This window comes from Panthera tigris, chromosome C1 (assembly GCF_018350195.1).
Source record: "Panthera tigris isolate Pti1 chromosome C1, P.tigris_Pti1_mat1.1, whole genome shotgun sequence".
Classification (NCBI taxonomy): Eukaryota; Metazoa; Chordata; class Mammalia; order Carnivora; family Felidae; genus Panthera; species Panthera tigris.
The window spans coordinates 199,498,430-199,515,248 of NC_056667.1; the positions used below are offsets into that span (position 1 = coordinate 199,498,430).

The 16,819-nt window shown below is 51.1% G+C and overlaps 1 long non-coding RNA gene across 1 annotated transcript; it reads left to right on the plus strand.

Moving 5' to 3' along the window:
* Positions 1-11,485: 11,485 nt before the first annotated feature.
* Positions 11,486-15,191, plus strand: LOC122241504. Its single transcript, XR_006221673.1, has 3 exons — positions 11,486-11,766; positions 12,487-12,563; positions 14,808-15,191. It is a non-coding gene; the product is annotated as an uncharacterized LOC122241504 (long non-coding RNA).
* The last annotated feature ends 1,628 nt before the right edge of the window (positions 15,192-16,819 follow it).

Here is a 16,819-nt window from a genome sequence, read left to right on the forward strand (position 1 = left end):
GAACAGGAGATGCTCAATAAATACTTGTTGAATGAAGGGATGCCTCCGGTTTCAGGGCTGGTCCTGCCACTCTCTGACCACTCGGTTCCTCTGGGATTCAGTCTACTCAGCTGGGTACTTGTGGGTAGGAGGAGAAAGTGAGGTTCTACTAACTAATCACTGGGGTCCTCTCTCTTTGGGATGTCTTATAGTTTCCATATTCAAGGACCTGGTTAGTTAAGACTTAACTAGTTAGTTAGAGTCTTAAGTAAGGCTCTTCTTTATTGTCACCCGGATTAAACTAACCCGTATATGAAAGAGAAACCGTTCTCTTCTTGAGCACGCATGAAACACAACAAAAGGTCTCTTTTTCAGTTTTGGCTCTGCTTCTTGTTAATTTCAAGTTGCTTCTGGAACTCATGTACATTGCAGATAAAGTGAGTCTAACGTCTGCGGGTGGATGCGTTTAATTCGCTCTGCAAGGCAGCCCCCAGTTTGGCGTGGTCACCGCTCCTCCCTGTTTGCTTTCTGTTGCTCGATGCGCCCGCTGCTCCTGCGGGCATCACTTAGCAATGCTTTTCCACACTGGCAGCTCCTTCCAGGAGCAGCTGGTGCTCCAGTTTCCAGTTTTTCCAACACTCGTGGAACCAGGCCCATTGTTTCCCCCTCAAAAATGCCATCATAAGTTGGCCGGCACCCCCTGCTCAGGGCTCTGGGTCCCAGCGCCATGGGGCCCTTCCTCCAGCAAAGCAGCAGCCCCTTAGAGAGGGCTGAAGTTTCGCTCTGGGGGTGTCTCCCTCCAGGCCTGTAAGTTTCCATGATTCTAATAATAGTCCCTTTTGTTCCCTCATACTGAGTTAGCTGCTTCCAATCATTGCAACCTCTTTGCTACTTTAATATTCCCCTTGGCCTTTTCTGTTCTTGGTACTGAGTTAATTATTCTTTAAATTCATTCCGTGAAAATGAGTCGTGTGGTTTTCTGTCTCCCAAGTCTGGATCCTGACTGATATATGTGTGGACATAGGAAAATCCAGTTTACAACACACAGAGGCTTGAGGGCCACATGTGTGATCTGGGCAACTGGTGCTCTGGGAGCTCGGGGAGGGGAAACATCAGTCAAGTCGAGGAGGATCAGAAAATTTCTCGGAGAGGTGGACATACAGACGTGGACGGTGTTTTCCAGGTGGAAAACCAGGGACAAGAATGGTCAAGACAAGTCCAGGGGCGCAGACTCTACTTCAAGGAGGCCAAGGAACTTGCTTGAGTCTTTACTTTGCTTCTGTGTGTTGGCATCATATCACAATGTCATCCTCAAGTAACACGTACATGTGGTTCGGGCTCGACGTGCACCACCCAGCAGGTCTGGGCAAAAAGTTGGGGTTGAAACAAAAAGATTTGCTTGCTTAAGAAAGGGACCAGTCTGCCCTGTACTGGCTTTTGATGAACCTGGGATGGCTCTTCCTGGAAGGGACTTGGTTTCTTTTTTTAGGTAAATCTGCTATTGATGACAGGATGTCAGACAGTAGGAGGATTGTGATGTATGACCTAGAGAAGGGGACCCTTGGATTTCCACTGCATGTCACCTTGATTTCCTTAGCTAAACGACGAAGCAATTGGACCCATCTTGTCCCAACTACTCCAGATCTTTCCCAGATCTGCTCAGGGACAGTGCACTTGATCTCCACACGTAACAGATATTCCAGGATGGCCCCAAGTGCAAATAAATACATTGTTGGGGAGTGTGGTCACAGTGGCCTTGTACCACCCTGTCAAAAGGCACAAGTCTTCCTCTCGCGAAGCCTGTGGTTAGTGGGCGAAGCCACCTTGTCTTATCACGTGATGCCTTCATGGCAGGTGTATGCAGCTACCATACGGGTCCAGGCACATGGCCTTCCTTGGTCCTGGTGAGTGATGGGGAAAGACATGGAAAAAGGCAAATAAAGTGTGTATGGTGGTGGTGGTAGCCTGGAGAAATGGGGTTGTTTTGTTGCCCACGAGTGGCCGCTGGGCCCCCGCAGGCTCGCTCCCTTGGGAGGAAGCAGGCTGGAGAATGAGCCTTTACTCTGTAATTTCCTTTCTGGCTGGAGAGGGTGGGCCAGGGGGGCTGCAGAACCACCGGCAGAAGTGAGGCTCCCTCCGTTTCTCTGTTCCAGACCCCGCTCGGAGGGACCAAGTTCAGGCCCAGATCTGAATTTGTCCTTGACTGCTTGGCTATGAAGCCTGGAACCATAGCGGGGCAGGGTCAGGTGGAGGAAGAGAAGTTCCAAGGAGGGAACAGAGGAACCTGAGGGGTGTGGCAGGAGAGAAGAGAGAGGAGAAAAGAAAGGCTTGCAAAGGCAGAGGCACAGTGGTGGTGAGATGTAGAGGAAAGGCCGGACACATTCAGGACCCTTTGTTCTCCGCCTGGGGTTGGGGGCGGGCAAAGGAGGCTGGGGTGGGCCCGGCACCCCGGAGGGGGGGGCCTGAGGGGGAAGGAGGAGGCTTGTGGCAGGAGAGGCTGCCAGGGGGAGGCCAGGCTGCCCCTGGGCACCCCTGCCCCTGAATCCCTCCAGGCTAGGGCAAGAGCACAACCTGCCAGCCCGCAGGCCAGCACTGGGCCAGCTCCGCTTCCCAGCGAGCACACTTGCAAACCAGCTGTTGGCCTGTTTTTCTCTTCCCCGCTTAGCTCCCCCCTCCCAGCTTCCAGTTCTCAGAACTCACTCCCATTGGATTCCAGGAAGTGGCTGGTGCAACTCTGTAACCAAATCCCTTCCAATCCTTTTGTATACCTTTTATGCCCCTCTGCCCCTCCGCGGTGTCCTTCACGGCTGGGTCTGGGTCGGGTTACAGAGAACTTGGGACCGGCCTGAGGCCCTGGTACAGTCCTGGGATCACGGAGCCTCAGGGAGCAATCCCCGCCCACCGCCAGCAGGCAGCCCTCCTGGACTGGCCCTGGCCTGCAGACCTGGCCCATCACAGACGATGGGTGGGCCTGCTGTACGGCCAGCCAGCCACCCCTCCCCTGACCCAGGTTTCACCAGGCCTTTCTCTGCTTCCTCCCTCCCTCCCTTGGTCCTGGGTCCTGGTAGCCCATTTTCCCCAGCCAGTCCTTTTCTAGAGTTTTCACTGTCCTCAGAGAAATCTGATGTCTAACCACAGGCTGAAGGCTGGTTTCCTTTTCCTGCATCTTTGTTGTCTAGATCCTTCCTCCTCTCTGTGGAGGATACTTTTGACCAACATCTTATAGAGAGGTGGGATGACAGGTCAGGGGTTGGTGAGGTTTTTCTGTAAAGGAAAAGTTAGTAAATATTTTAGGCGTTGCAGGAACACATATATTTTTGTTACATATGCCTTTCCTTTCCTTTTCTTCCCCTGCCCCTCAGCTCTTCAACACTGTTTTTTTTTTTTGTTTTTTTTTGTTTTTTGTTTTTTTTTTTTAATTCCAAGTTAAAAGGCCATACAAAAATAGCCACATTTGCCCATCGTTTGTTGACCCCCGGACTAAATGATCTCTCAGACTGTTATTTGTTTAAAATGTCTTAAAAATTAATTCTGGGCCTAGATACACAGAGCTGTGCTGAGCCTTAATTCCACAGAATCATCCTGAGAGTGTGGACCAGGGGTGCCAGAATCCAATGAGTTTGGGAAGCAGATCCCTTCCTACAGGACTGCACAGAGCCTTTGGAAATGGGAACCATGTCTCTTGCACACCAGACTGCAGGAGATTCCAGTATGTCTGTCCCTGGAACTCTGTGTTCAGGGACAGTTGCTGGTGTTCATGAGATAGCCTTGGAGAGACATTTTTAGATATGAACTTTCTCCCAGGTCTGCTTTTACTTTGAAGAATCTACTTTTTATCTGGAGTTTGGACCCTATCCGCAGCTCAGCGGAAAGTAGCATGAACCCCAGGAGGATGCACCTGTTCACTGAGCAGCCTCCTCTGGCTTGAAGAAAGGGCAGCAGGGTGTTGGGTGGGAAGCGGTTTGGGACCTTGCGCTTAGGAGGTGGGGAGGGGCCCAAGAGCCTGGGATGGGACAGCAGGCTCTGTGAGAGTGGACTGCAGGATGTTTCCTATTCCCTAGCTGGGGGTCTTGGAGAACTCATTCATTATTGCCCACTGAGCAGTGAGATCCGCTCAGGCCCCGGGTTCACCCATGTGGGCACCTGCGATTAGATTAGTCAGGCAACATCCCCAAGGGCCAACCTGCTGTGAGGGAAAGTACATGTTCAAGTCCGGGAGACCTGGGCTCTGTTCTCAGTTCCACTAATTAGCTGTGCGATGTTGGAGAAGTGTCTTTTCCTCTCGGACCTCAGCTTTTTCTCCCCCGCCGTGCGAGGACATGTGCCTTCAGCCAGCTTCATGACTAGTTGGTGACCCTCAAATAAAGAAAGCACAGGTGTCTGGTAAGATACGTGCAGAAGGGATTGGAAGGGATTGTCCCCGAGCAACCTTCGTGTGGTGACCCACAGACCCACGGAATTTCAGCCCAGGTGACGGTCTGTGGTCCCCGCGCATCTCTGCCCTGTGAGAACGGAAGCTGAGATTTATAGCCCGCATTCTGTAAGTTCCCTTCCAGATTTCATGCAGGAGGTACCGTGCGAACAGCATTCGAGACAGAGGAGAAAGTACAGTTTTATGAAGAAGAGTTCGTGGGCCTCTGCCCCGTGGCTGTCATCTGAAAGCAAGAATGGGGATGGGAGGCAGGGTGTCTGGCTGCAGGACTGTCACTGCTCTGGGAAATCTGTGGGGGTTTGAATGGCAGAGATCTTGCCGGCGATCCAGATGGTGGGATTTGGGTGGCCAGGGCTTCCCTCTGTGATTCAGATCGTGGTAGGGACCAGGGTAGTGGGTGGCATCTGGTGTAGCTTGGGTGACTAGTAAGTGGCTGGGACAGACGACTGTGGGCAAGGCCCCATTCTGCCAGGGCACCAAAGCGAGGAGAGGGCCCCGGGTAAAGGGCGGTGAGATGAGATGGCAAAAAGTGGATCAAACACCTTCATCACCAGAAGGAGTATTTTGCTCAAGCCTTAAATCCAGGGAAGAAGGGCACGGAGAGGCGGGGGGTGGCGGGAAAGCCGAAAACGGGTAAGGTCTTCGGACGGGGACTTGGCGGTTTGGCAGTGAGTGGACCCGCGGTTTGCGGTTTGGGAGCTGAGTGTTGCACACGATGAAGTCCTCGCCTGCTTCGTGCGATGCCCAGGCTAACGGAGAGGAGGAAGCTGGCCCCCGGCAAGCAAACGTGCAGGTGGAGCGAGGCCACCTTTTCGCTTTCAGGGCCCTGGGACACTCTGGTGCGGGAAGGAGCTTGCCTAAATGTGGCTTAGTCCAACCTCCTCACATGACAAACGGGGAAGGTGAGACCCAGGGAGATCGCACAGCTCGTTTATAAGAACACCTCGGTGCTTAGGCCTCCCTGGATGGTGGGGAGAGGGGTGGCTGTCCTTCCCCCTTGTAGGGGCTTTCTCAGGTGTGGGGTCTCCTGTGATCTGTCTCCTGAGAGTGGTGAAGGAGGTGGTTGGGGGAGACAGATTTGAGGATGTAGGTCTCGTCAAGAGCCCATAGCAGGGGTCCTCAGAGTGTGGTCCTTGGACCAGCAGCCTCAGAGTCACCTGGAAACTGAGCCATTCAAGTTCCCTCCCCAGACTACTGACCCACGTGGGTTGTATCAGGCCCTCCAGGGGACTCTGACATTCCCCGGAGATGGAGAGCCCCTGGCCGAGCGGGTTCAGGTGGTGCGTGGAGGGAGGGCCAACATCCTCATCTTGACCGGAGGCCACTTGAGACCCGCAGCAGGCCTTCAGAGGAGGAACGTGAGAGCGCTCTCTCTTCCCTGTCCTCCCCTCAGCTACGGTGTGCCTCAGGTCTCCTTCCCACTGGGCACATCCCCCAGTCACCCCTCTGGGCTCCAGGCCTTATCTGCTGGCCCCAGATAACGAGTGAATTGGCCTAATCAGTCTGACTCGACTGACTGGCTCCAGGGAGGTCTGCGGGTGGTGCCACGGCCAGAAATGGAGCAGCTCACGTGGCTGGCCCCCCTCCCCGCATGCCGTGGGCCCCCTCGCCACCCCATCTCCCCTTCAGGAAACACCAGTCCCGGGCTGGGCTCGCCCTCCTTCTGAAACAGCCCCCAGCGACTTTATTCCCCAGAGAGATAAGGGTGGCCTATCTACGGTTTCTGTGAAAATCGCGGTGGCCGAGCCTCTCTGTCAAGGTCAGGCTGTCTTATGGGTGGCTGCCTGGGGGAGAGAGAGAGGAACTGGGCTGAAATGATCTCAGCCTGCCACAGAGCGAAACAATACGCCTTTGTAGCTCTTGCCAGCGTTGCGAGATAACTGGCATTTTGAATTACCGCTAATTCTCTGCCTTTATTGAGGAAATGGACCATCTTTGAAGCCACCACTCTGCTGATTATTATAATGCATGGTTAAGTAAATTGATAGGGCAGGGTCGCCCCACATTGCAAAGACGCGGAAACGGGGCTCGGAGACGTTGGCCGACTCTCCTCGGGCACTGAGTCAGTCCTTGGCTGCAGCAGGGACCCAAAACCCCGTTCCCGGTGTTGTGGCGGGAACCCGGGCTGATGCCCACGAAGGCTCCATCTGCGAGGGAGGCCGGCTGATGGACCAGATGTCCTCCCAGATGTTCCTCCCAGGCTCAGCCTGTGTGGCATGATGGCTCCACTAAAGGCAGTTTTAATCCTGGGGAAAATGGTTGTCATTCAGGGCTGGCTCAAAATTTGGCAAAGTCGGCTGTGAGCGAAACCAAGAAGTAGGGCCAAACAGCAAAGAGGGGTTTCCGTGAGATCGCGGGCGAGGTGGGGCTGCGGCTGTCAGATTGCCAGAGGCTGAGGGCACTTGTCCGGGCATCCGGGCTCCGCTGCCTCTCCTTCCTGGGTCCGAGGGCTCTCCGTCCGCCCTCTTGCTCCTTAACTGGGTGGTAGATGGACCGAGTGTGTGAGGAGGAACTTCTGGTCAACTGCCCAGTTCAGGGCAAAGGCTCTCGAATAGCACTATGACTTTATGATTACATTGCTATTTACTCACTGTTACTCAGGGAGATGAGTTTCGGAGGTGGCTGGATGTCTGGAGGGACCAGAGGGAAACCCTGGAGTCCTGGCTGTGTTGGAAATGTGTTTGTCGTTCCAGCTCTCACATCAGTCCTCGTATGTAGAGCCTCCTCCCTAAGCCAGGCCCCACCAGTGGCTGTGGATCGATTTCCCATGGGGAAGGGGAGGTGAGGGTTGACAGGGCAAAGAAGCAGGAGCTAAGCCAAGAAGAGCAGCTGCTTTCCTGGACCAGCCTTTCTACTCCTCTGATTTTTCTCCACTTGGGTCTCAATAACCCAGACTTAGAAGCAGTATCCCCACAGCGGCTTGAGAACATCAGACTCTTTGGACCTTTACCTTAGGACTCCTACCCACTTTTTAACCCTGCCATCCATAGAGCAAGTTTGGGAAACGCTACAGCCTGTAACCCCCGTATGGTGGTTCATAGCCCCCAGGAGCCCGGCCAGGGTCCTGAGAAGTCCTGCATGAAAGAGATGTCTTCTGTTTTGCATAACCATGCCTTATGTTTTTGGGGGGAAGCACCTGCTTAGTATCCCTAGGGATTAGGTTCTGCGTCAAGTTCTTTCTCATCTTGAAGTCAAGTTTGTTTACTCATAGCATCCTCCACCCCTGGGGTTCTTCTTTGCTGTGTATTGAGTCTCTCCCTTAATGGAATTGGATTGTCCTAAGAGCAGGGACTTTAGCTGAGAACGGTGCTTAGCCCACAGCGGACCATGAATGCTTGTCGGAAGGAAGTGTCAGTGAGTGGTCTGGGTGCTGGGGGAAGGCAGCTGTTCTAATGATGCCCTTACCTGTGCCATCCCTCCAACCCTGGGACACCCTCCCTGACCTCCGCTCTTCCCATTCTGTGCCTATCGCTTCTCTCTGGTCTCTGACTCACCCCATCTATGGAGTCTTCTTGGCAACCCACCACCTGCCACCATCCGTCCTTGGCCACACTCCCTTAGGACACCTGTTCCTACTTTATCAGACTCGGCTTACTTGGCCTTCCCCTTTGGGTAAACTAAGGAGAGCAGGTTCAATTCAGGGAGCAGGCTGTAGGCTGGACTGTGATGGCTGCTGGGCCAGGCCCGGGTAGGTGCTACGGACAGAGGCGATCTGAGGCCTTACTCTCTGGAGCCTGCTGCCCGGTGGGGAGTCGGCTCCTGCCGGATCTCGAGAGCCAAGTGTTGAACTTTCAGGGATTTTTCCAAGCTGGTTTTCCAGGACAGCCCTTTACTAAATCATGGTTGAATAGCAGCCATAGGCCTGACACAGAGATAGAGTCTGGCAACCATGGACTAAAGCATTCCAGGAGAATCAACTGACTACGTGGAATTTACAATAAAGAGCATTGTATGTTGTCTTATTTGCAAATTGTCTGCTTTACGTCAGCAACATTTATTTCATGTATCCTTTTGTTCTTGAAGAGCCAGTTGTGAACCATGACCCTGACCCCGAGTCAGGGTACCGAGCTCTGTATCTTGCTGGTCAAAACTCTGCGTTGGGACTGTTCTGTGTTCAAATGCTTTGTTATGGGAGCGTAGGTGCTGTGTGGTCACGGGGAAGAGAAATTTGTTTGGCCCCACGGGATCATAAAACTCTTCCCAGAGTTGGCAAGCTGAGACTGTGAGCTAGAAATTAACTTAGAGGATGTGGGAGGCCCAGAGACTTACAATCACAGACTTTGCTGGTGGAATAATAAAGTCTAGAACCCCGTGCCTTGGCATACATATATCACACTAGCACACTGGCCTCCTTCATGCTCTCCTGGTCCCCAGATCCCCTGCTCTCTTTCCTGGTTCCCATGGGCTGTGAAGATGTTCTTAGCTTCTTTGCAGGCCTTTCCCAGGAGGGGGAGGGGAGAAAGGAAGGGAAGGGGTAAGCAAAATCCATGCAAGCCTCGCTCAGAGAGCATCTTGAGGCAACATCTGCCACAGCTGGGCTCCCCGCCGTCCAGACACCCTTCAGTCACGCTCTGACAGACGCATTCAAATAAATCAGCTCCCAGCAGGAAAGGGCTTGGAGAGTTCCAGGCCTGGTGAAACCAGATCTGGTGTGGAGGGACAGACAGAAGTCATGTCTGAGCCAGGAGGGGCATGCCCCAGGCCAGCCCCGGGTGCTGGAGCTCTGAAGGGAGCCCGAGAGGCAGCTCCCCGGTGGGGGTCTTTCGGTACCTTCCCCTGGGACCCCTCTCTTCTTCTCCTCTATCAGCTGGACTTGAGTTGTACCCTCTTTGTGTGACAGCGTGCGGCTGTGTGGTTCCCAGACCCGCAGTGCTCCGGGGTCAGCACCACATCCCCTGAAGGCTGCAGGTCAGGGTGAGTCACAGGGTCGGCATGGAGGGGGTCAGCAGGTCTGGGTAAGTCTCCCCTGTTGACTGGATGGAGGAATTTGAAGCCCACTGTTTTCCAGTCACCAGAGGCGGGCAGAAGAGGACCTGCTGTCCCAGTGGGTGCTGTGTGTTCCAAGCAGGCACGGAGACAAGAAGGGGCTTATTTTCATGGCGCCAAGAATCACACGTATTCCTTTCTCGGGAACGCTCCTTCTGGGCCACTGGATTCCCTTTTCTTCTGGGTCATGAAGTACAAGGGGGCTTTGGGCCTCCTTTACGGACGTCTCCCCTTATCTGTGGTCCACGTGCCGGGGTCACGAGGGCAGTGTGTGAGGCTCTTCTTTAACTGTGACTCTAACACGTTCCCTCTTGTGGACCAAAGGGACCTTGAGCCTGGGGTAGCTTGTTCCTTCATGCAAGTTTTATTTCTCAGATTCAGAGGAAAGCCTAAGCCTTATTTCCCCTTAGTCTGGGGTCTGCCACTGGTGTCGGTGGGGGTGACAGCAGGGGAGGTATGGGTCATTCAGGCTCATGGGGCATCTAAGACGGGCTGCTGAGCCTTGGATGGGAAGGCCGGGCCCAGGGTCCAGGAGCCCCAGAGCCCAGAGACATGGCTAGCACAGCACTGGAGAGCCAGGTGGGGAGTGCACATTCCGGGACAGAGCCAGCTAGCTCTCTGCCCTCTCACGGATGTATGGAATCCGGTCACCGCTTTGAAGCCAGGAGCTACGTGGAACAGACCTGTCTCGTTACTCACGCCCCAGCCAGCCTGCTGGGAGGTGCTCACCGCCAGAGAGAGGCCAGAAGCCAGCAGGTGAATGGTGCCCCCAACGGAGGCTTACCTCACCAGGCTGGCATCAGGGCTGACTCAGAGGACAGGGTCTCGTATCACTGCTGCCTCCCGTGCTCCCCTTGGCAGTTACCTCTCCAAGGAGACACCGGGCCAAGCTGTGCCGCGCTTACATAACGAGGCCTGATTACGCCTGGCATGCGCGCACTGGCAAAGGCCAAAAATACGTGCTATTGACCGATAAGGATTTGAGATGCAGTTTGCGGGGGTCGGTGGGAAATGGGCAGTCTGATGGCGGCAGGTATTATTAATGCCAGTGAGGGGCAAGAACTATGCAAAAGCCAGCTGAGGCCTTTTCTTCCCTGACCTGGTGCGCCCCTCATGACAGCTTCCTCCCATCTCTTCCCGTACGTAACAATAAGTCCACCACCTGCTGGGCGTATATTCCTATATGGTTCCCACACAATGTCCCACAGAGGGATGTGCTGCGAAGCATAATCTGAGAGGGGGAGAGGTGGCTGTGTGGGGATCGTCATTGCCATTTTCTACAGTAGGAAGCCAAGGCACAGCGGTTTAATGATGGGCCCAGCCTGTAAGAGGCACAACTGGTTCTAGAACAGGGTACTCTGATCCCAAATCTGGAGCCTCCTCTGTTACAGCTTTCCTCCATCTGCTCCTCTGACTTATGTCCCATCCTTCATAAAGCATCCGCTGCTTGGGTTAATGGCCGGTAGACCGGATAAACTGACCTCCGACACACCTTATTAGACTTATGAATAATACACATGGTCAAAAGGAGACACTTTTGAGTGGGTTACGTGGTGGCTTTTAACGTTCAGTTGCCAGATTTAGCTAATAAAAATATGGATGCTTGATTCGATTTGGATTTCAGACAAACATTGAAGGCGGTGTTTTTTGTTTGTTTGTTTTTTTAGTTTAAATATGTCCCAAATATTACATAAGACATATCTTTTACTAAAAATTCAAAGCTCAAATTGAACTGGGTGCTCTGTATTTTATCTGGAAACCCCTTTTTTGCCGGTCCCTAGGCAATGGGAACACAATTTTCTTAAATACTAAGACCAGCACCATATTAGAATGTTATAACTTGTTAGTTAAGGAAGATACCTGAGAAAGGGTTTGAGAGCTGACCCTCTGGGTGTGTTTGACATGAATTCAGTGGAGCTCACTTGGGGATAGGTGGAGACGGGTTGAACTGAAAACCTCAGGGTCTGCCAAGGTTATGCAGCCAGCATATTTCCAGCCATTGGCTCTTACTGTCCCCCAGCTCTTGGACCCTCTGTCCTGTTTTTGTTGCATTTTGTTTTGTGTTCCATTTTCTTTTTGCCTTAATGTTTTCATTTGTTCAATTTCCACTGAGCTATCTTCAGGTCCACTCATTCTTTCCTCAGCTGTGTCTAGACTGTGTCAAGTCTATGAAGGAATCCACCACTGGCTTTCAGCACCAACAACTGGCTTTCCAGAAAAGGACTGAGGCTGTAGCTGTGAGGGACTGGCCATAGGACAGAGCTTCTAGTAATGGAGGACGCAAAGCCCTAGGAAGAGAAGACTGGGGGCATCTGGTCTCCAAACACAGCTTCTGTGGAGTTCTGGGGGAGGAGGAGGCAAGGGTCCAGGTAGGTCAAGTCCTTTCTATCCTAAGCATCTCATCTACTGTGGCTTAGGAGTGAAAGGAGGGTTTTCCTGCTCTTTTTCCTAAGATACCAAGGCAAATCCTACATGGAAACCAGGCAAAGCCTGGAGCCCAATGAGAGGTAACTGGGAAATGAAAAACATTAGAAAGAGAAATGGTGAGCAGATGTCCACCCTTAGGGAAGGGTCAGATACTAGGAAGCACTAGGTCTGCTGGCCTGAGACCCTAGGCACTTGGCTCCGTTGTGATTTCAGGGCTGGTTCAGGGAGACTTGCAACGCGAGAAGATGCTAGTTGGGTCCTGGAGATAATTGTTCCCATCCCAAAGGCCACAAGCACTTTGATTGGAACCATAGCAGTTGTATTTTACTCCCATTAATGAGAGCCTGCATTTATTGAGGTGAGGCCCCATGGTAATCATTCTGGGGACTATAATGTTAAATAGGACTCACTCCTGGATTTATGGAGCTTTTAGTCAAGAAACACCCAGAATGCTTCCCTAGGTTTGCATGAATAGTTTTTGGGTTTTGTTTTTGTCATTCAAGTTTCACCTTAAATGTTAACCATGATGACAGGTCTTTCTTAAAGGTCTAACCTAACATACCCACTCCAGCATTCACATGGTCTTATTGGCATCCTTGAGACCCAGTGCTTTCTTGTTTATTTGTTGGCTTGTTTGCTCATCGCCCATCTTTCTCTTCTAGAATGTACGCTCCGGCAAGGAACTCGTAGCAGATTCCCTCCACCCGTGCCTGGCTATATTTCCCTTGTCTGGTAAAAGGTATTTAATACAATACATTCATTTGTTTAATGAATAAAGAAAAGTTCTTTGGTCCTAGTTTGGTTGCTTCACAATGAGCTAACCTCTGACCTAAAGAGGACTGCAGTACTCCTTATTCTTATTTTTAAAATTTTTAATGCCTGTTTATTTTTTAGAGAGAGTGAGAGAGACAGTGTGAGTGGGGGAGGGGCAGAAAGAGAGGGAGACACAGAATCCAAAGCAGGCTCCAGGCTGTGAGCTGTCAGCACAGAGCCCGACGCGGGGCTTGAACTCACCAACCGTGAGATGACGCTCTGAGCCGAAGTCGGATGCTTCAGCGACTGAGCCACCCAGGCGCCCCTCTAGGACCCCTTTAACATGCTGCTGGGTTTCTGTCCAATTTCTTGTTAAACAGTCTAACAAGTGAGAGGCAGAATAGTCTCAGGCTCTGAGCTTTTACAGAACCGTGTCTGTGTAATTTTTTTTCCTTTCGGGGACTAATACAGCAGGGCTTAACGGATGCTTTTCTGACTATCTGATGAATTAAGGTTTGAGCTCGGGGAGGTTCTGACACAGTGGGACAGTCCTTTGTGAGCGCTACTCGTTCTCTCCTCCCGTTGTTCTGAACACCAGCTCCGTGTGGTAGATGAGTGTTTAGTTTCTGGAAACCTTAACAAACAAAGAACATGAATTCACAAAATAAATATACAGAGGAATATATTTATCCGATCGAAAAAGCTGTAACTTCATATTTAAACAAATCGATTTATGGCAATGCTTTGCGAAGCATATGGCTTACAGGAAGTGACTATGATTGTAGACACCCAAACAAATAATAAAATCCAGCAATGGTTGTCAGTTCTGTTAAGTTTCTCTCTTGAGTGCCTGGCTGAGCTGCCGGAGGAAGCAGAGCCCTTTGCGGCTTTAGGGTCAAAGGTCCTGTGTCCACAGGTGCTGGGGTCACAACAGAATTTGACCTCAGATCTTTCTAAGCTAAATAGACCTGACTTTGTCCAAAAGTAATAGGACAAAGGAGTGTGGTGGGGTGAGCAAGAGAGGATTGTGTTTTCGTGTGTGTGCATGTGTGAGAGAGAGAGAGACAGAGAGAGAGACAGAGAGAGAGGGAGACAGAGAGAGAGAGACACAGAGAGAGAGCGAGAGAGAGAGAGAGAGAAAGAGAGGTAGTTGATTAATTCATTCGGTGATTAATTCTACCACATTTATTAACCTCTTACAAGGGTCAGACAGATTTCTAAGCCTTGGAGGGCCTGGCAGGGTGAATCAGATAAGGCCTCTGACGCTGCATGGTGGTGTAAACCAGGAAGGGATGCCTGGGTTGGATTGGTCTGAGGGAGATAATGGGCTTGGACTGAGCTTTGTTGGGGTTGACAAGCCAGCGGGACGCTGAGTTGGAAGCATCTAGACATCAGTTTACCAACTATAAACAAGGCTTTTTCTCGGGGCTCTAGATTCACAGACCCAACTGCCTAGTGACATTTCCTCCTGGATTTTTTAAATTCAGTGTATCTGAAGGTGACCTTCACCCCCACATGCACTCCTCCGTTGTCCCCATTCTCTGTGACGCTGCCACTAGCACAGTCCCGTAGCCTCTTCCTCATTCTCCACTTCGTTTCACCCAATTCCACGTTGGCTGCATCTCCAAAATGTTCCTCGAATCACCATGTCCCTCTGTCTGTCTAAGCCCCAGTCTGGATTTCTGTCACTTCCCACCTGGCCTCCGGCTGCAACACCCCCTTGCACTGGACCACCTGGCCCCACTTTGCCTCCTTCCCCGCTCTTTCCCTGTTGCACAGCTGCCAGAGCGGCCTTTCAGAATGCCAGTGTGATCACTCCAGTGTCCCCCAGTGCCCTGTTAGCATGCTTCAGTGGCTTCCCCTTGCTCTTGGAAGATGACAAAATTTCTAACGGTTTTCGAGGCCCACCACGTCTGACCGCACTGGCCTCGCCTCCTGTCTACTTCTCCATTTTCTCTGTTTTGACCACATGGACCTTCTTTAGCTCTATACTTCCATTTTTTTTCCTGAAGGGCTTTTGCACATGCTGTCTATAATAGGCAGAATAATGACTCTCCAAAGATGTCCATATCTTAATCCCCAGAACCTGTGAATATGTTACATTACATGGCAAAGGTGAAGTAAGGAATGGAATGGATGGAATTAAGAGTGTTAGAGAGCTGACCTCCACGTAGGGAGGTCATCCTGGATTGTCTGGGTGGGCCCAATAAAATCATAACGGTCCTTATAGGTGGAAGACGGAGACAGAAAAGGTTGGAGATGATTTGATGTGAGAAGGACTCGACCGATCACTGCAGCTTTGACGATGGAAGAGAGCCACAAGCCAGAGAATGCAAGAAACTTCTAGAAAGTAGATGAGGCAAGGATATTTCAGAAAGGAATGGAGCCCCGCCATCACTGTGACTTGAGCTCAGTAAGGCCCATGTCACTCTTCCAGCCTATGGAAGTGTCTCACAATACATGTGTGTTGTTTTAAGCCACTGAGTTCTTGGTGATTTGTTACAGCAGCTGTAGGAAACTAATACATGTACTGTCCCTTTGCCTGGAATGTTCTCCTTTCCTTTTGCTGTCTAGTTAACTCTTCAGGTTGTAGCCTAACTGCCATTTCCTCAAGAACCGCACCCCCCCCCCCAACTAGGTTACAGCCCCCTTTTATAATTGGCACTTATGGCTTTGGCTTTGTCGTTTTAAAAAGTGATTTGAATGTGTTATAATTCCAGTTGTGTATTTCTGTGAGATGTAGCATAGTGGCTGGTTAGCAGCACAGATGGACCCTGGAGTCCAATGGTCTGGGTTTGAATCTTGCCTCTTCATTATCTGTGTGACCTTGTGCAAGCCACTTAACCTCTCTCCGTATGCCTTGGTTATCTCACTGATAAAACGGGAATAAGAGTATCTATCTCACAGAACGGTTGTAAGAACTAAGTGAGTTCAGGACATGCTTAGAGCAGTGTCTGCCCTATAATAAGACACTTCGAGTACGGTTGACCCTTGAACAACGTGGGGGTTGGGGTGTTGACCTCCTGCGCAGTCAAAAATCCGCATATAATCCTGACTCCCCCCGACCCCAAACTGAACTACTGATAGCCTACTGTTGACTGGAAGCTTTACTGATAACATCAAGACTCTATTAACACATATTTTGTCTGTTATGTGAATTATATACTATATTCTTCTAACAAGGAAGCTAAGCAAAAGAAAACGTTGTTAAGACATTCATAAGGAAAAGAAAATACATTTACAGTGGCACATGCACATTTATTGGAAAAGTCTGCATGTATGTGGACCTCTGCAGATCAAACCCATGTTGTTTAAGAGACAACCGTATACGCTCTTAATGTTAATTCCTCCCCGCAACCCTGCATTTTCTTAATTTTCATTTTCTTATTTTTTTAACGTTTATTTATTTTTGAGAGAGAATGAGAGAGAGGGCATGAGCAGGGGAGGGGCAGAGAGAGAGAGAGAGAGAGAGAGAGGGAGACAGAGAATCCCAAGCAGGCTCTGCACTCTCAGCACAGAGCCCGGCGCAGGGTGAACTCACGAGCCATGAGGTCATGAGAGCATGACCTGAGCCGAAATCAAGAGTCGGCCACTTCAAGCGACCGAGCCACCCAGGCGCCCCGACACTGCCTTTTTTGAAACCACGAAGACAAAAAGCTGTAGGACCAGAGCTACGTCTGCTTGCCATTTTAGGTGGCACCTTCACAGAGTTTGGCATATTATAGTAGGTGCTCGATATTTGCATACAGAATAAATGCATGGAAGGACGAATTCCGAATTGAAGCTTGGGAAAGCATGGGTCTGAAAGTCCATATCAGAAGCGACTCTTTTCCCAAATTGGTTACGCTAAGGCAGGATTTCTCCATCTCGTCATCACTGACATCTTGAGCTGGACAATTCTTTGCTGTGAGGGCTGCCCTGTGTGTTACAGGGTATTTAACAGCATCCCTAATAGCTACTCGCTAGACGCTAATAGCACACCCCCTCCACGCCACTTGCGATAAACAAAAATGTATCCAGACATTGCCGCATGGCCCCTGGGGGCAAAATCACCCGCAGTGGAAAAGCCCCACTCTAAGGACGCAGCCACCACACCAAATAGCAAAGCAAGCGGTGAGTGCCGTATTGTCCTTTGCCATCTTGGCGGCCGGACTCTAGGACGCACCTGCTGCACAGAACCCCCAGCTTATCTCAGCTGCTCAGCTGCTCAAGGCCTCTGAATGCAAGAGTGTGACTTGTTGG